Source organism: Onychomys torridus, chromosome 23, assembly GCF_903995425.1.
Source record: "Onychomys torridus chromosome 23, mOncTor1.1, whole genome shotgun sequence".
In the NCBI taxonomy this organism is placed as follows: domain Eukaryota; kingdom Metazoa; phylum Chordata; class Mammalia; order Rodentia; family Cricetidae; genus Onychomys; species Onychomys torridus.
The window spans coordinates 20282844-20303261 of NC_050465.1; the positions used below are offsets into that span (position 1 = coordinate 20282844).

The 20418-nt window shown below is 39.3% G+C and overlaps 1 protein-coding gene across 2 annotated transcripts in view; it reads right to left on the reverse strand.

Annotated features, from left to right (window-relative positions):
* Tmem232 (transmembrane protein 232) overlaps window positions 1-20418 on the reverse strand; it is a 332354-nt gene that overhangs the window by 237511 nt on the left and 74425 nt on the right. The window lies entirely within an intron of this gene.

The window sequence follows — 20418 nt, forward strand, 5'->3', positions numbered from 1 at the left end:
AATTGAAATTTTGTAAAAATAACCTTTGCAATAAAAAGGTTTCTACCAATTTTTTAAAAAGGAACAAAGCAATATAAACTAAAAGGAACAATTGTATATTAGTTCACAGGTAATTTTTTAATGTAATGATAAAAATTAACATTTTAAATATGATGCAGTTGACATACGTGAATTCCATAACCACAAGCACTTGAAGTTTTTAATGAAATTTCTTTACTCTGCTTGTACCTTAAAACCCCAGAAAAGTGAATAGAACATTTCTATTGAATGGATTTTTAAATCAAAAGAAATGTAGAAATAACAAGTTTGCATTTAGCTACAGTTGAAAATGTTTTAGGATTTTTGTTCGTCATTTTTTATTTTACTTCACAGATGCACAAAACATGAGAATTATTGTGCTGGCTACATTTATGTCAACTTGACACAAATTGTCATCATCTGAGAGGAGGGAGCCTCAACTAACAAATTCCTTCATAACATATGGCAGTAGGCAAGCCTGTCGAGCATTTTCTTAAGGCCATCCCTAGGCTGCTGGTCCTGGGTTCTATAAGAAAGCAGGCTGAGCAAGCCATGAGGAGCAAGCCAGTAAGCAGCACTCCTCCATGGCCTCTGCATCAGCTTCTGCCTACAGGTTTCTGCCCTGGGTGAGTTCCTGTCCTGACTTTCTTCAGAGATGAACAGTGATACAGAAGTGCAAGCAGAATGAACCCTTTACTCCCCAACTTGCTTTGTGGTCCCAGTGTTTCATTGAAGCAAAAGAAACCCCAACTAAGACAACTATGCATATCAATCAGGTATCATGTTATATTTCAAAGAATGTACATTCTAATCAGTGCTTTATGCCAAAGCCATGACACAGTGGGAAAATTCCAAAACAGATCCACCCCGGAACTCCCACCTGGACCAGAGGTGAGTGACTGGGTTATAGTCAGAGAGGCAACTGTGCCTGGGTCCCCCTGCTGGACACAGGCCACCCCGGTAGGAACTGCCCAACTTGGCCCCAGTTTCCTGCCAATTGGCAGGCCCTGTGGGAAGGCTCCCCTTTTCCAAGACTGCAGGCAGACACTGCAGTCTCCACACCCTGCCCCACATCCATTTGCCCGAGACCCCAGCCACTTCCTGAGACTCAGAGACCCGCCCCCAGCTTCCCTCTGCCCCAGAACTCCCATCAGGACCAGAGACCCCAGCCACTTCCTGAGACTCAGAGACCAGCCCCCAGCTTCCGGCTGCCCCAGAATTCCCATCTGGACCAGAGACCCCAGCCACTTCCTGAGACTCAGAGACCAACCCCCAGCTCCCATCCACCCCAGAACTCTCATCTGTACCAGAAAGACCAGAGGAACTCCCATCTGGACAAGAGGAGCTCCAATCTGGACAAAATAAGGAGACCCCAGGGACTTCCCAAGACTCAGAGTCCATCCCCCCAGCTTCTATCTGGCCAGCACTCTCATCTGGAACAGCACTCCCATCTGGCGCAGAGCTTACATCTGGACCAGAGAGAGGCTCCCTAAATCTGTTAACTCTTTCTGGACCAAGTACACTGATAAGACCAAGAATGAACACAAGATGGGATGGGCAGACGTCAAGGCAGAAGTACACACAACAAAATAAAGAGCAATACAGAATCACCAGAACCTAGCCATTCTCCAACAGCTAGACCTGAACATCACAGAATGGAAGAAGAGGAAGAAAACAACCTTATAAGTAACATCATGAAGAGGCTAGAGCCTTATATAGAAGAAATCAAAAATAAAGTAGAGGAACAGACAAACAAAAAATGGGAAGAATGCTATAAAAAACTAGAGGAAAGGACAATTAAAGCAGAAGAAAACAATAAATCCTTGAATGAAAATCATGAAAAAGCAAGGGAGACAATCCAAGATCTGAAGAGGGAAATAGAAAAAATGAAGAAGACACTAGCAGAAGGAATGCTGGAAATAGAAAATCTGAGTAAACAAACAGGAACTTCAGAGGCAAGTATAACCAACAGAATGCAAGAGATGGAAGAGAGGATCTCTGGTGTTGAAGATACGATAGAAGAAATAGATTCATCAGTCAAAGAAAACATTAAAACCAACAAAGTCATGACCCAAAATGTCCAAGAAATTTGGGACACCATGAAAAGACCAAACCTACAAATAATAGGGATAGAGGAAGGAGAAGAATACCAACTGAAAGGCACAGAAAATATATTTAACAAGATCATAGAAGAAAACTTTCCCAACTTAAAGAAGGAAATGCCTATGAAGATACAAGAAGCCAATAGAACACCAAACAGACTTGACCCCCAAAAAAAGTCCCCTCACCACATAATAATTAAACAACTAAACGTACAGAATAAAGAAAGAATATTAAGGGCAGCAAAGGAAAAAGACCAAGTGATTTATAAAGGCAAACCCAGCAGAATAACACCCAATTTCTCGATGGAGACTTTGAAAGCCAGAAGGACCTGGACAGATATAATGCAGACACTAAGAGACCATGGATGCCAGCCTAGACTAATATATCCAGCAAAACTTTCAATCATCATAGATGGAGTGAACAAGACCTTCCAAGACAAAACCAGATTTAAACAATACTTATCCACAAACCCAGCCCTACAGAAAGCACTAGAAGGAAAATTACAACCTAAGGAAGGCAGATACACCCATGAAAACACAGGCAATAGATAACACCACAGCAGTAAACCCCAAAGAAGAGAAGTCCACACACACTACCACCAAAAAATAAAAATAACAACAGGAACAAACAATCACTGGTCATTAATATCCCTTAATATCAATGGACTTAATTCACCTATAAAAAGACACAGACTAACAGAATGGATATGAAGACAGGACCCAACTTTCTGCTGCATACAAGAAACACACCTCAAATTCAAAGACAGACACCTCCTAAGAATGAAAGGCTGGGAAAAGACTTTCCAATCAAATGGTCTTAAGAAGCAAGCTGGTGTAGCCATCCTAATATCCTGCAAAATAGACTTCAAACTAAAATCAATCAAAAGAGATAATGAAGGACATTACATACTCATTGCAGGAAAGATCCACCAAGATGAAGTCTCAATTCTGAACATTTATGCCCCAAACACAAGGGCATCCACATATGTAAAATAAACATTACTAAAGCTTAAATCACATATAAAACCCCACACATTAATAGTGGGAGACTTCAACACCCCACTTTCACCTCTGGACAGATCTGCCAAATTGAAACTTAACAGAGACATAATGGACTTAACTGATATGGCTCAAATGGGACTTAATTGATATCTAAAGAACATTCCACCCAAACAAAAAAGAATATACCTTCTTCTCAGCATCCCATGGAACCTTCTCTAAAATTGACCACATACTTGGCCACAAAGCAAATCTCAACAGATACAAAACAATTGGAATAACCTCCTGTGTTCTATTGGACCACCATGGTTTAAAGTTAGATTTCAACAACAGAAAAAACTACAAAAATCCTCCAATCTCATGGAAACTGAATAATGCTCAACTGAATCACCAATGGGTTAAGGAAGAAATAAAGAAAGAAATTAAAGACTTCCTAGAGATCAATGAAAATGAATACACCATATACCCAAACTTATAGGATACTATGAAAGCAGTGCTAAGAGGGAAATTCATAGCACTGAATGTCCACATAAAGAAGCTGGAGAAATCTCATGCTAGTGACTTGATAGCACACCTGAAAGCCCTTGAACAGGAAGAAGCAAAGTCTCCCAGGAGGAACAGATGCCAGGAAATTATCAAATTGAGAGCTGAAATCAATAAAAATAGAAATAAAGAGAACAATACAAAGGATTAATGAAACAAAGAGTTGGTTCTTTGAGAAGATCAACAAGATAGACAAGCCCTTATCCAAACTAACCAAAAGACAGAGAGAGAGCATCCAAATTAACAAAATCAGAACTGAAAAGGGGGACATAACAACAGACAATGAGGAAATCCAGAGAATCATAAGGTCATACTTCAAAAACCTCTACTCCATAAAATTGGAAAATCTAAAAGAAATGGATAATTTTCTGGATAGGTACCACATACCTAAGTTAAATCAAGACCAGATAAACCATTTAAATAGTCCAATAACCCCTAAGGAAATAGAATCAGTCATTAAAAGTCTCCCATCCAAAAAAATCCCTGGACTGGATGGTTTCACTGCAGAATTCTACCAGATCTTCAAAGAAGACTTAATACCAATACTCTTTAAATTGTTCCACACAATAGAAGCAGAAAGTATATTACCAAACTCCTTCTATGAGGCTACAATTACCCTGATTCCTAAACCAAACAAAGATGCAACAAAGAAAGAGAAATACAGACCGATCTTCCTCATTAACATTGATGCAAAAATACTCAATAAAATTCTGGCAAACAAACTCCAAGAATACATCAAAACAATTATCCACCATGATCAAGTAGGCTTCATCCCAGGGATGCAAGGGTGGTTCAAAATACGAAAGTCTGTCAATGTAATATACCATATAAACAAACTCAAAGAAAAAAACCACATGATCATCTCACTAGATGCAGAAAAGGCATTTGACAAAATCCAACACCCCTTCATGATAAAGGTCTTGGAGCGATCAGGAATACAGGGAACATACCTAAACATAATAAAGGCAATCTACAGCAAGCCAACAGCCAACATCAAATTAAATGGAGAGAAACTCAAAGCAATACCACTAAAATCAGGAACAAGGCAAGGCTGTCCCCTCTCCCCCTCCTTATTCAATATAGTACTTGAAGTTCTAGCCAGAGCTATAAGACAACATAAAGAGATTAAGGGGATACAAATTGGAAAGGAAGAAGTCAAGCTCTCCCTATTTGCAGATGACATGCTAGTATACATGAGTGACCCCAAAAATTCAACCAAGGAACTGATACAGCTTATAAAAACCTTCAGCAACATTGCAGGATACAAGATCAACTCAAAAAAATTAGTAGCCCTCCTATATACAGTAGACAAACAAGCTGAGAAGGAAATCAGAGATATATCACCCTTTACAATAGCCACAAATGATATAAAATACCTTGGGGTTACACTAACTAAGCATGTGAAGGACATATATCACAAGAACTTTAAGTCCCTGAAAAAAGAAATTGAAGAAGATGTCAGAAAATGGAAAGATCTCCCATGCTCGTGGATAGGCAGGATTAACATAGTAAAAATGGCGATCTTACCAAAAGCAATCTACAGATTCAACACAATTCCCATCAAATTACCAACACAATTCTTCACAGATCTGGAAAGAATAATACTCAACTTCATATGGAAAAACAAAAAAGCCAGGATAGCCAACAGAATCCTATACAATAAAACAACCTCTGGAGGCATCACAATCCCCGACCTCAAGCTCTACTATAGAGCTACTGTAATAAAAACAGCTTGGTACTGGCATAAAAACCGACATATGGACCAATGGAATTGAATTGAAGACCCTGACATTAATCCCCACACCTATGAACATATAATTTTTGACAAAGAAGCCAAAAATGTACAATGGAAAAAAGAAAGTATCTTCAACAAATGGTGCTGGCATAACTGGATGTTAATGTGTAGAAGGCTGAAAATAGATCCATATCTCTCACCGTGCACAAAACTTAAATCCGAGTGGATCAAAGACCTCAGCATAAATCCAGTTACACTGAACCTGATAGTAGAGAAAGTAGGAAGTACTCTTGAATGCATTGGCACTGGAGATCACTTTCTAAATATAACACCAGTAGCATAGACACTGAGAGAAACAATCAATCAATGGGACCTGTTGAAACTGAGAAGCTTTTGTAGAGCAAAGCACATGGTCAACAAGACAAAGCAACGGCCTATAGAATGGGAAAAGGTCTTCACCAACTCCACATCTGACAGAGGGCTGATATCCAGAATATATAAAGAACTCAAGAAATTAGACATCAAAATACCCAACAGTCCAATTAAGAAATGGGCTATAGAACTAAACAGAGAATTCTCAACAGAGGAAACTCAAATGGCTGAAAGACATTTAAGGAATTGCTCAACATCCCTAATTATCCAGGAAATGCAAATCAAAACGACTCTGAGATATCACCTTACACCTGTCAGAATGGCTAAGATCAAAAGCACAGAAGACAGCTTATGCTGGAAAAGATGTGGAGCAAGAGGAACTCTCCTCCACTGCTGGTGAGAATGCAAGCTTGTACAGCCACTTTGGAAATCAATATGGTGCTTCCTTAGAAAATTGGGAATCCATCTCCCCCAAGACCCAGCTATAGCACTCTTGGGCATATACCCAAGGAATGCTCAATCATACCACAAGGGCATTTGCTCACCTATGTTCATATCAGCTTTGTTTGTAATAGCCAGAACCTGGAAACAACCTAGATGCCCTTCAACTGAAGAATGTATAAAGAAAATATGGTACATATACACAATGGAGTACTACTCAGCAGAGAAAAACAATGACATCATGAGATTTGCAGGCAAATGGATGAATCTAGGAAAAATCATCCTGAGTGAGGTAACCCAGACTCAGAAGGACAAACATGGTATGTACTCACTCATAGGAGGATACTAGATGTAAAACAAAGATGACTAGACTGCTACACAACTCCAGGGAGGCTACCTAGAAAATGGGACCCTAGGAAAGACCCAAGGATCACCCAATGACAGAGAAATGGATGAGATCTACATGAACAACCTGGATGACAGTGGGAGTAATGAAGGGCAAGATTTGAGGGAAAGAAAGCTTAGGGGAGCAGGAGATCCCAGCTAGATCAAGAACAGGAAGGGAGAATGAGAAATAACAGACCATGATAAATGAAGACCACATGAGAACAGGAATAGGCAGAGTGCTGGAGAGGTCCCCAAAAATCCACAATGATACATCCTCTATAGACTGCTGGCAATGGTCAAGAGAAAGCCTGATCTGACCTAGTCTGGTGATCAGGTGGCTAAACACCCTAACTGTCGTGCTGGAACTCTCGTCCAATAACTGATGGAAGTGGATGCAGAGATCCTCAGCCAGGCCCCAGGTGGAGCTCCAGGTGTCCAACTGTCCAGAAAGAGGAAGGTCTGCAAGAGCGTGAATTGTTGAATCCAAGATTGCAAAAAGCACAGGGACAAATAGCCAAACGAATGGAAGCACATGAATTATGAACCAAAGGCTGTGGAGCCCCCAGCTGGATCAGGCCCTCTGGATAAGTGAGACAATTGAATAGCTTGAACTGTTTGAGAGGCATCCAGTCTGTGGGACCAGGATCTGTCCTTAGTGCATGAGCTGGCTGTTTGAAACCTTGGGCTTACACAGGGACACTTTGCTCAGTCTGGAAGGAGGTGACAGGACCTGCCTGTACTGAATCCACCAGGTTTAAATTTATCCCCAGGAGTGCCTTGATCCTGGAGGACATGGGAATGGAAGGGAGGGGCTGGGGAGAGGGTGGGGGTGGGGGCCGGAGAGGGGAGGACAGGGGAACCCATGGCTGATGTATAAAATTTAAAACACATAATAATAAAGAAAAAAATTCCAAAACATTTCAGGAATTCTATTCAAAATGAGATATTGTTTGAAATCTCCAATATATACTCTGCTGTGGATATCACTCTGTATAAATAAAATGCTGATTGGCCAGTAGCCAGGCAGGAAATATAGGCGGGACAAGCAGAGAAGAGAATTGTGGGAGGTAGAAGGCTAGGGAGGAGACACTGTCAGCCACTGCCATGAGAAGCAACATGTAAAGACACCGGTAAGCCACAAGCCATGTGACAGAGTATAGACTAACAGAAATGGGTTAATTTTAGATAGAAGAAGTAGATAACAAGAAGCCTGCCACAGCTATACAGTTTGTAAACAATATAAGTCTCTGTGTGCTTTCTTGGTTGGGTCTGAGTGACTGTGGGACTGGCAGGTAAGAGAGATTTGTCCTGACTGTGGGCCAGGCAGGAAAACTCAAACTACATACTCAATACCAAGACTGACTCTAAATACTTTTGAAATATTCAGAGGCTTATTTTCTTTGGCTTGACTTGGTAATAGCAAATGGAGATTTAGTAAAATCTCACATGTTTTATATTTTACAGTTGTTCATATTATAAGTTTGGTGCTGTTTATTTTTATGTACAGTTCAAATTTTTATTAATAGTATTGGTCTTCACAGAGCTCTTTACCAAAATTTGGAGTTCATTTTAGATGCCTGAAGTGCCTGTTAGAACGTTTATAGAAGTGGTTGAGCTGAGCAGACACTTCATCAAGAGAGTACCTCCCTAGCAAGCATGAAGACTGAGTTTTGACCCCCAGGACTCATGTAAAAACTAACTTTCCCTTTGTAATGAACTGCAGTGAATACAGGGACTCCTGGATGTTCAAGAGTTGAGAATACATGACAGTTGAGAGTTCAGCCCTAAAAAGGCCATTTGGATCATCTTCTCAATGGGTCAGGGAACATTGTGAAAGAGAGGTCAGAAAGAATTTAAGAGTTAAAAGGTAAGGAAAGGATCCACAAACTACTAGGTACTCAGCATGACACAGACATCACAATAATGGTCTTAAGTTTCAGTTGCCTGCATAGACCTGCACAAGACTGGACGTGTCATTAGTCAATGATGGATAGGGAGTTGTCAGGAATAGAAGGGAAATAGAAGAGCATATGATTGAGAATAGCCTGAATGTGTTATGTACATATATGGAATTGCCAAAGAAAAAAATCTACAAAAATGTTTTTGAAGTTTAAATTTAAAAACTCCCACAAATCTACTGTACAAATGAACTATTATGAACATATTCAATTGCTGATCTAAGATTTTATTTCATATATATGTGAACATAAATATGCTTTATGTGTTTAAAAAAGAACAGGAAATTTTGGTTGTAAAGGAAGAGTAACCTCAAAAGATCTATTTACGGCATGGTGAATACAGTTGATAATTGTGTCACATTTTGTTAAAAAATGCTGAGAGGAGATTTTAAGTGGTCTGCAACAAAAATGTTAATGTGAGGTACGTTAGTTGACTTGATTTAATTATTCCATAGTATATATAAATTTCAATGAACTGTATTTTTCTTAAATGTATATTCAATTTTACCAACTAATAAATGAAATTAAGCCAGGAAGTGGTGGCACACATCTTTAATCCCAGCACTCAGGAGGCAGAGCAAGGCAGATCTCTTATGAGTTAGAGGCCAGCCTGGTCTACAAAGTGAGATCCAGGACAGGCACCAAAAACTACACAGAGAAACCCTGTCTTGAAAACAAAAAAACAAAAAAAAGGGGGTTGGGGATTTATCTCAGTGGTAGAGCACTTGCCTAGCAAGCAAAATGCCCTGGGTTTGATCCTCAGCTCTGGCAAAAATAAATAAATAAATAAAAATAAAAATAAATGAAATATTAAGAAGTGACATCATCAAAGCAGGGAATCTTATTGTGCTGCTTCAGAAAAAAAAAAAGAACTTTATCACTAGTTCTCATTAAAATATATCCACTCTTAAAGCATTTAAGTTCATTTATGTCTAGATACTATATCAGCATACAGTTATGTTCAAACTATTTACAGTTGAGCTGAATCTGCTACCTACTAACAAGAAATCCTGGACAGAGCATGCAGTCTGAGGCAGGAAGTCAAACTGTGTCTGACACACAGTAGCTGCTGTGATGTGAACTACATTTTGTTTTGTCCAGTGAGTCTCATCTGAGTTCTTCCTGAAGGATTCCAGAGCCTTTGCAAAACTTAGTCATGAGAGGACCTGGCAAACCAGGAGGTCTCTTGACTGAGAACTGCTTAGGCAAATGGTTCCTTCAAACAACTCCAGATAACACGTTTGGCATATGGAAATTGGTTTGCTAAAGTGTTTTTTTTGTTTTTTGTTTGTTTGTTTGTGTGTGTGTGTGTGTGTGTGTGTGTGTGTGTGTGCGCGCGTGTGCGTGTGTGCGTGTGCTTGTGTGTGTGTGTGTGTGTAAAACAATAAAAAGTGTTTTCCAAAGCCATGAGCATTCTGTCCATCCAAGGCTGGACCTCCCTGCTGCAGAGAGCCTAAAATTCATCTTTGAGAGACCCTTTTTTCTTCAACAGACCCATGCAAAACAGAACACCAACAATGATGTTCAGGTCATTATTTAACACTTCAGAGTCTAAGGCTTCCTCCGCAAGATGTCAATCACACCTGGACTGTGTCTTCAACTTACCACCTGTCTTAATTCTCATTAGAAAAGACACTTTAAAGTGTATAGTAACATGCACTATAGCACACATGTAAGACTCTACTATGAGCATACAAACTACTAAGATAGAATAAATGAATAAAGGAATGAATGAATATCCAGACTAGCAAAAAGAATGTCTTCTTATAACCTCATGTATGAAAAAAAAAAAAAACATTGATATGGAAGGCTGCATTACTCTAAACCTCCATCTTTGATGCTGTTTCTATCATGTCTCATTTGTTCCTCACTTTCCTCTATTCAAGGTAGGACTGCATATAGGTTAAGATGTCAGCAGCCTTCATCTTTCCTCTGGTACCCTTGTCAGAAGCTCAGGAGAATCCCACCCTTCATTGATGACTAAGGCCTCCTCATATCTCAATCAAACAAATATTTTTCCTTATTTATAAAACTCCTCCACCCAAATAGACTTCCTACCTTCTTCTCTAGAGTCTAGCCTGGTGACTGTCTTTGACTGCCTCATCCGTGCCTTCTCTCCAACCTGCCGCATCTAACCCAGGTACCACATAAAGTGCCTCTGTATAGTCTCACCATGCCTATGTGCAATGCAGCCACCATCTATACTTCTGCCAGGACTCATCCTTTGGACCCTACCTGCCACTACCCACAGATTTCTTCTGCTTTTTCCAACCTTTCTACCCAGTCAGACTTGGCATCTCTTCTCCAGGGACTAGTCCACTGAGTCTCCTCGACCATGCAAAAAAATTAAGGCTGAGACCAAGCAGGCAAAAAGCAAAACCTTCTTTTTTCCATCTCCTTTATATAAACCAACACTGGAAAGTGTGGCCCAGATTTAAGGTGGGTCCTCTCACGTCAAATGATCCAATAAAGAAATATCCCTCCCAGGTCTGCCCAGTTGCTTGGGTTTTAGCTAAATTCCAAATGTGGTCAAGTTGACAACCAAGAACAGTCATCAAAATGCCTACCTGCAGATGACATGGTTTATACATTAGAGATCCCCAAAATTCTATATCAGAAAACTTGTAGAAATGATGAATAAATACAAAATTAACTTGTGTAAATCAAGAGCTTTTCTATATACCAACAAATACACAGAGGAGAAGATCATGGATACACTCCCAGTCACAATAGCCTCAAAGAAAATAAAATATATAAAAATAAATCTAACCAAGGAAATGAAGAACCTCTACAATGAAAACTTTAAACCTCTGAAGAAAGATACAGAAAAAGACACTAGACATTGGAAGGAGAGCCCATATTCATGGATTGATGGAATTAATATTGTTTAAAATCACCATTTTACCAAAGTTATTTACAGTTTCAATGCAATCCCAATTGAAATCTTCATCTCATGAATCACATAAATAGAAAAGAACATCCTAAAATTCATGTGGAATCACAAAAGACCCCATAGAACCAAAGCAAACCAGAGAAAACAAGCAATAATGAAAGGATTGCCATCCAAGATCTTAAGATACACCATAGAGACATAGTAATGGAAACAAGGTGTTCCACACTGAACAAAGACCTAAGACTGAAACTGCTAGAAGAAAAGACACAGACTAACATTGACTACAAAAAAGAGATCCATTCTTCCGCTGCATCCAAAAAAAAAGACACCTTATCATTAAGAACAAACATCACCTCGGGGTAAGGATGAGAAAAGATATTTCAAGCAAATGGACCCAAGAAGCAAGGCTGTATAGCCATTTTAAGGTCTGACAAAAGAGACTTCAAACCAAAATTAATCTGAAGAGATAGCAAAGGTCACTACAAACTCATCAAAGGAAAACTCCACTGAGAGTATATTGCAATTCTAAACAGTTATGCACTAAACACAAGTGCAGCCATGTTCATAAAAAACACCACTGCAGTTTAAATCACATATTGACTCTCACATTGTGGTTGTGGGTGACTTCAATACACTTCTCTCACCAATTGACAAGTTATACAGACAAAAACTAAACAGAAATGCTGGAGTTAAATAATGTCATAAATCAAAAGGATCTAGCAGATATTTACAGAACATTTCACTCAAGCACAAATGAATACACCTTCTTCTCAATATCTCATGGGACTTTCTCCAAAATTGGCCACATAGTCAGACACAAAGCAAGTCTCAACAGATAGAAGAAAACTGAAATAACACACTGCAACCTCTCTGACCACCATGGATTTAGAGCTGGATCTCAATAACAACAGAGACAATGGAACACTGGTACTGGAATCCTAGCCAACTACTCAATGGTAGTACAGTCATGGATCTGTCAGGAGAACCTACAGCCCCTCTTTAGTGGTCTCTATGTACTCTCTAAACATTTGTCCTTCTAAAAGTAAATAAGCATAGTCTTTGTCCCCCATCAAGGAAATTTCTTTTTGCAACACATGGTACCCTCTGTAGGAAACCACAACCAATCCAAACACTGAGTTGCGGAGCCCAGTCCCAGTAGATACATCTACAAAACACTCCCACACGTAAGGCTCAGAGAACATTGCAGAAGATGGGTCAGAGTGATTGTAAGAGACAGAGGACCAGGGAGTTTGCTGTGACATTTGTGTCTCCCAGTAATATCAGAAGCTATATCCACAAACATAAGCTGAACAAAGACAACAGCCACAGACATGTCAAAGTGGATGAGGAAAAGCCCATGAGGCCTCAACCCTACACAAGGAACTACAGGCAGCCAAGGAATGCTGACATTGGTAGAAATAGTCTCCCCCAGGGAAAGTACACCAATTGGCTATTCGATATCCAATGGTCAGCCCTGAAACCATACATATGAGTAACATTATTCAGACTGAGCAGGTTGTATTGAGGAATATATATGCATGCAATAAAAATATTAAATAAGGAGGCAATGAATTTAAAGGAGAGTGAAGAAGGGCATATGGGAGTAAAGGGCATGGAGAAATGTTGTAATTAAATTAAGATCTCAAAACCAAACAAAAACTGAAATTAAAATTTTTAAAGTTGTATTTCAGTATCATTCTTTCTGGAAATTGCTAGGAAAGAACACAGGCTCTACAGTTTGAAATAACTGAAATCAGGTTGTGCTTTTCTATATCACCTGAACTCAGGGCATGTAACCCTCCAGGCCTGTTTGGTGTTGAGTTTTGTTCTCCCTTCCAGTTTGCAAGGGTTAAGTGTGAGCATGCAGATGATTGTTCCGGTAGACAGCATAAAACTTAACAGACTTCATCTCCTTTCATGGATACCTGGAATCTGCTCCTACACCAAACCAGAAATACTTGGCCCAGCCTATGGCTTCCCAAGGCCAATTTGGTCCCTAAGTGACTTTTGTATTTGCAAGTTTATCGAATGAGATCATACTTACATTTCTATAGTCATAGTCTATATTCAGCTTCCTTCTAATATGCTATAATTCAGACATTTAAATGCCACATGTGCACAAATTTAAGTCTTTAGTTCTTGTCCATATACTTAACAAAATATTAATAATAACCCCTTAAATTAGATTCCTACTTATTCCTACCATTAGCTTGCTTGTGAGCTATCTCACAATCCTCAACTTTAACCATTCTGTAAGTATTTACATTTTCGCTGACTGTTCCTGTTTTTCAGTGATGTCTATGTAGGCTTGATAAGTTAGGGTTGTATTTATTATTGGATTATTAACAGTTGACATTTAGTTTTATTTGGGAAAATGACAATTTTTAGTGTCTATGTAACTTAGAATTAAAATTGTAAGAGTGGAATTCCTGATGAGTTCTTCTACATATATATTCTAACCACAGGCAAGAACAGATGTTTGCTCTTTGGTTTTGTAGTAAGAAAAAAGATGGAGAAGCCAGCAGTGATGCAAGTTGGTAGGGAGATGATAAATCAGCAAAGCAGAAATTCTCCCAGGAAAATAGGATGTACTAGCAATCCAAAAGGAAAAGAAAAGGAAAAAGCTCCCCAGAGTCCCAAATTTTCAATGTAGAAACACAACAAAATCTGAGCTAGCTCAGATTGCTATTGATGGGAGATGTCTCTGCATTTTCTTAAGTAATATTAGAGTTGAAGTTATTTTCTTGTTTTGATTAACATTTTTGCAAGTTTAAGTGCCTAATTGTTACTTTCTATAAGAATTCTAATTGAACAAAGGAGAGCAGCATATGTAATTCTTTGTCATTAAAATTCTGGCCATGGCGCTTCTTTAGAAAATTGGGAATCCATCTCCCACAAGACCCAGCCATAGCACTCTTGGGCATATACCCAAGGAATGCTCAATCATACCACAAGGTCATTCGCTCACCTATGTTCATATCAGCATTGTTTGTAATAGCCAGAACCTGGAAACAACCTAGATGCCCTTCAACTGAAGAATGGATGAAGAAAATATGGTACATATACACAATGGAGTACTACTCAGCAGAGAAAAACAATGACATCATGAGATTTGCAGGCAAATGGATGGATCTAGAAAAAATCATCCTGAGTGAGGTAACCCAGACTCAGAAGGACAAACATAGTATGTTACTCACTCATAGGAGGACACTAGATGTAAAACAAAGATGACTAGACTGCTACACAACTCCAGGGAGGCTACCTAGAAAATGGGACCCTAGGAAAGACACAGGGATCACCCAATGACAGAAAAATGGATGAGATCTACATGAACAACCCGGACGAGAGTGGGAGAAATGAAGGGCAAGGTTTGAAGGAAGGGAGGCTTGGGGGAGCAGGAGATCCCAGCTGGATCAGGACCAGAAAGGGAGAACAAGTAATGGTAGACCATGATGGATGAGGACCACATGAGAACAGGAGTAGGCAGAGTGCTGGAGAGGTCCCCTGAGGTCCACAGTGATGCATCCTCTGTAGACTGCTGGCAGTGGTTGAGAGAAAGCCTGATCTGACCTAGTCTGGTGATCAGATGGCCAAACACCCTGACAGTCGGGCTGGAACTCTCATCCAGTGACTGACGGAAGTGGATGCAGAGATCCTCAGCCAGGCCCCAGGTGGAGCTCCGTGTGTCCAGTTGTCAAGAAGGAGGAGGGACTGTGGGAGCATGAATTGTTGATCCTAGGACTGGGAAAAGCATGAGGATGAAAGGCCAGATGAATGGAAGCACATGAATTGTGAACCAAAGGCTGTGGAGCCCCCAGCTGGATCAGGCCCTCTGGATAAGTGAGACAGTTGAGTGGCTTGGACTGTTTGGGAGGCATCCAGGCTGTGGGACCTGGACCTGTCCTTAGTGCATGAGCTGGCTGTTTGGAACCTGAGGCTTACACAGGGACACTTTGCTCAGCCTGGAAGGATGGGACTGGACCTGCCTGTACTGAATCCACCAAGTTTAAATGAATCCCCAGGGGATGGGGGAATGGAGGGGAGGGGATGGGGGAAAGGTGGGGAGTGGGTGCAGGAGTGGGGAGGACAGGGGAACCCATGGCTGATGTGTAAAATTAAAATACAAATATAATTTTTAAAAAAGGGAAAAAAATTCTGGCCATGAGGGCATCATTTCTCATTACCTTGGACAGTTTTAATAAATGCAGGATCTCAGTCTCTACCCCTGTAAGGACATTCAAGTATAAGACAAAATGACAATCAGGATTAAAGTACGGATTGAATGAGAATATGTTTCCCACTCACAAGCTTTGTGGTTTTCTCTAAGTCATTCAATCTCTGTACATTTTTCCCTACTGTTGAGATGAAGACATAACAATCTGTCCAAGGGTTCTTCTAAATGTTGAACATGGAAGTTGACCATGTTTCCCAGCTAATTCTGACCCCGAATCTCTTCAACGCCAACTCCTCCTTTCCATTTACTTTCTGAAAGGGCATGATGTAGTGCAAGCAACAGCCCTTTGAGTAACATTTGCTGTCAGGGCATGAACTACCCACCACATAGTTCACCCTCAGCCACATTGACAACAATGGCAGGAACACTGTGGTCTTGAGTGAGGCAAACAAAACACTTAGTGTTTTGCCTCACCTGTGTACTGCAAGGCTCTTGGAGCAGGTGTTGTGTTAAAGATGGTTGTGTGCCTTCAGCATTTTGTTGCTGTGACACATTTCTCCAAAAGGAAAGTCAGACATGAAGGAGAAAGGTAGGCACCGAGAGACTGATGGAGACCTACCACCATCTTGACTATTCAATGGACTGTATTGAGACTATGTAAAGATTACTAAGTATCAAGGCCATTTTATTCTAACAGTCTTGCCATGAAATTATAACCACCAAGGGTTTTACCTGATGAGTCAAAGACACTCTGAATAAAGCCACACATTCATTTGAGCTATGCATATTTCTCTTTGAAATTCCAGGTCATGTAGCAGATGGCAGAAAGCCTTTATACATGATGGCTTCTTCTGCATGTGTCAACATATGGTACTAGAGCACCAGCACAGAGAAGCCTTGCTCAATACAAGCCTTTCTGGAAACATTTCAAACAAAACACGCTAATTAATATTTGTTGATTATGCCACTCTGCATATATGACAGATTTTTTTCTTTATATTGGGTTTATATTCACTTTGTTGCACAAAGGACTTATGTTTAGGGATCTATTCAGAATTGATTTTCATTTCAAATATTCTAGTTAGATTTTTCACCTCTCCCCAAACCTCCCAAAGCATCAAATGTTATGAACAGATATAACAAGATTACTGATAGCAGAATGTTATTACGGATTAAGAAGTATACAATGTATGGTAGTATATAATGTAGTCAGCAGTGGATTTATCAGTGTTGAAGATGAAAGTTTAAATTTAAAAAATACTCATTAAATTTAAAAGTCTATTATGCAAAATGCATATTTGATTTTAATGCATGAGAAGATTTCTGTTTAACTCTGTACACTTTCTAGTACATATCTTCCCCATATGATACACAGTAGATTATAATACAAGCCACACGTCACTCTCTGTAAGTTACAGTATTGTCTGACATGAACAGTGGTTGGGGAAGCAAGGACTTAGGACAGGAAAGAGCAAAGCTTCTATTACAGACAGTGTTACTGGCAATACCAAAAATAAGAGTGTAATAATACATTTTCAACTTGGACCAGATTTCTTAAGGCACAAGCCTTCGCTGTACAGGTGTTGTTTTTAATGTTCCCTACTCACATGGAGTATGAAGGGAGCAGCTAAAAATAGACACGCTTTAGTCACTTGTGAAGGACATCTTCCAACAGTTTATATCACAGAATCAGAGAAGACATGTAAAAGGGTCCTGTGGGACCTGTGAATAAGCAAGTTACTAAAGAAGCATGAGGACATGTAGGGATAAAGAATTAAACCTAGTGGAGTTTTTATTGCAAATGAGTGCTATCAACACAGTGCCCAGAGGAAGAAATAAAAGCAAGAGGTTCATTCTATGGTGCTCATGTTTTACGGTAAAGGTCACTTGTTTAGAAAACATTCCCATTCCTTCTGATTTAAAAACCCAATGTTAATGGAGCCGAGGCATTCATTCCAGCAACCTGGGGGTCAAATGTGCACATTTTCAAAACCCTGATTTTGGTCTGCCTTCCTTATCTGATGCGAAATTTAGCAAGTCATCTTGCTATGATGGTATTAACTATCTTAAGAAGGAGAGGTATAAAAATATAAATGGATGTGTGTGTGCTTAACTGAGAAAGAGGCACAGAAGGATAAAAATGTTGGCTTTGGAATTCAAGAAATCCAAATTCCATGTAGCAAAACCAGGAGCACAGGGAGGCTAAGGCTGAGGCTGACCAGGGTGTTGAGAGGGCTTTGGCAAGCTACTGTGTTTGGTTGAAAAATAAAATATGGAAGTTTTTAAGGATTTAGTTTAGAGATTATTTCTACTAAAGCCTATACCACCTATACCATCAAATAGTAAACTTAGAAAAACCTTTCATGATCAAAAATATAAGAATGAGGCAAGAGAAAACACTGAAATAATAATAAAGCAATTGAGTGGACACCAATTTGCATTTTATCTGTGCCACCATCTAAAAAAATAATAATAATTCTTAGCTTATAAAACTATCTGTGGTGGTTAGCTTTAACATCAATTTTACATAGCCTAGAATCATCTGAAAAGGCATGGTGACCAATTGTCTAGATTTCATTGGCCTATGGGAATTGTCTTGATTGTGTTAATGGGTGTTAAAGACCTAGGCTGAAAGAGGGTAGTACCATTCTCTGGATTTGGGTTCTGAACTATATACAAAAGGAGAAGAATATGAATACTAGTATGCATTCATTAATTCATTCCTCTCTGCTTTCTGGTGTCATATGGCCAGTTCTCTCAAGCCCCTGTCATTTAGTCTTTCCTGTGGCGATAGACTATAACCAGGAATCATGAGATGAAATAAACCCTTTATGCCTTGTTTTCATCAATGTATTTTTATTACGAAAACAATCAAGGAAACTAAAACACCAGTGAAAAATTAAATTGAAAAATTAAGCCAGAAATAAATGGAAGCTCACAAAATTCACTATCCCCTGAATCATACTATATCCAGATGTGCATCACCCAGACACATCCGGATATACATACATGCAACTCAAATCTTTACCTATAACAAAGATGGAGCAGCCAGAGCTTTTGTATTGTTTGGAGGGCTTTTTGGATTATCAACTAAAGCCTTTCTTATGACCCAAACATTTCATTTCTCAATACCCAGTTCTAGTCAGTCCATGTAAAATTTCAGTTTCTGCATAACAAAAACTATTTAAATATCCACATTTCTATAAAGGAAAGTCAGATTTATGAAATTTCTGGGGAAATAGATGAGTCTAGAAAGTATAATGTTAAATGAAGCGACCCAAATTCAGAAAGACAAAAACCACAGCTTCCCTCTCATACACAGACCCTAGCTTGTAATATATAGGTGTATGTATACAGATGGATGTAAATGTGTATGTGTAGACACAAAACTAGAAAGGAGACCAAAAGGAAGATAAAACTAGAGGTACCAAGGAAGAGGCGGGGACATGAAACAGACAGGACACAAAAGCAGAACGGAGACGGAAGGGGAAGTGACAGGCGACGGTCAAAGGGGAAGGGGTGGAGACACTAGGGAGAGGAAGCATCGACTGAAACAAACTTTGAAAGCGCCATAATGATACATAATGCCTTCTCTTTTTTAAATAAAAGCTAAATAATTACCAGTGATTTTATATGAAACAATGAAAAAATTTGCACCAAAACGTACAAGACTGCTTGGGGTAGAACAGTCTGATGGAAAATGTCAGGCACCTCTCTACCAACAAGCAATGATAGATAAATTATATATTAATATGGTAAAATGCTGAGCTCCACTTAGAACTGTTACATGGAATATTGATGAATCTTGTAAATAGGTTAGCTGGCACAGACTAATTATGTAATGTATGAATTACACAAACAAAACCTAGAGATCAGGATAAATGCCTTATCATAAGGAGAGCATGGTGATTAGAAAGGATAAATGATGAAGTCTTAGTCTTTTAAATATTTTCATTAACTATTCACTTCTTAGGTGTTCAGCTTTGATATCTCAGAGCTAAACATTTTTAATCTATGTGTCTTCACTTTTCTATTTCAATGAAAATGAAGATGAGACACAAGGCATAGAGCATCAGAAAGCACAATGAATGAAAAATTAAACCATACATCGCAACATTATTTAATCCCAGGAAGTAAGAAAGTGCTAACAAGAAGAGGAGTAGGAGGAGTGAACGAAATCAAAAACCACAATGACTGGAGGTGTGTGGAAACCACAGAGGAATACATTGAAATCGGTCCCAAGAGCCACAGTGGGAACTATGTGAATGAGAACAAATAGTGTTGGATAACCATTCAGAAAGAAGTTATAGCTTGAGTTTATAAAGATGGCTGAACAATACATAGATAGTTTGAGACAAAATACTTTTGGATTACCACTTCACAACAGGAGATTCAAATGGTGCAGAGATGAAAAATAACATTATTTGCATTAAAAACAAAACATTTATACCACAGATTATCCCTACATTCCAATGTTATCCCACTATCCATGCAGAGAACCAGCTACACCACCACCCACCCAGAGGACCAGCTATCCCTCCATCCACACACAGGACCAGATCTTCCACGGTCTTAGGGTTACTATTGCTTTGATGAAACAACATGACCATAAGAACCTGTGGAAGAAAGTGTTTTCTTTGTTTACACTTCCATGTCACTGTTCATCATCAAAGGAAGTCAGGCAGGAACTCAAACAGGACAAGAACCTGGAGGCAGGAACTGATACAGAAGCCACGGAGGAGTGCTATTAATAGGCTTGTTCCTCATGACTTGCTCAGCCTACTTTCTTACAGCAT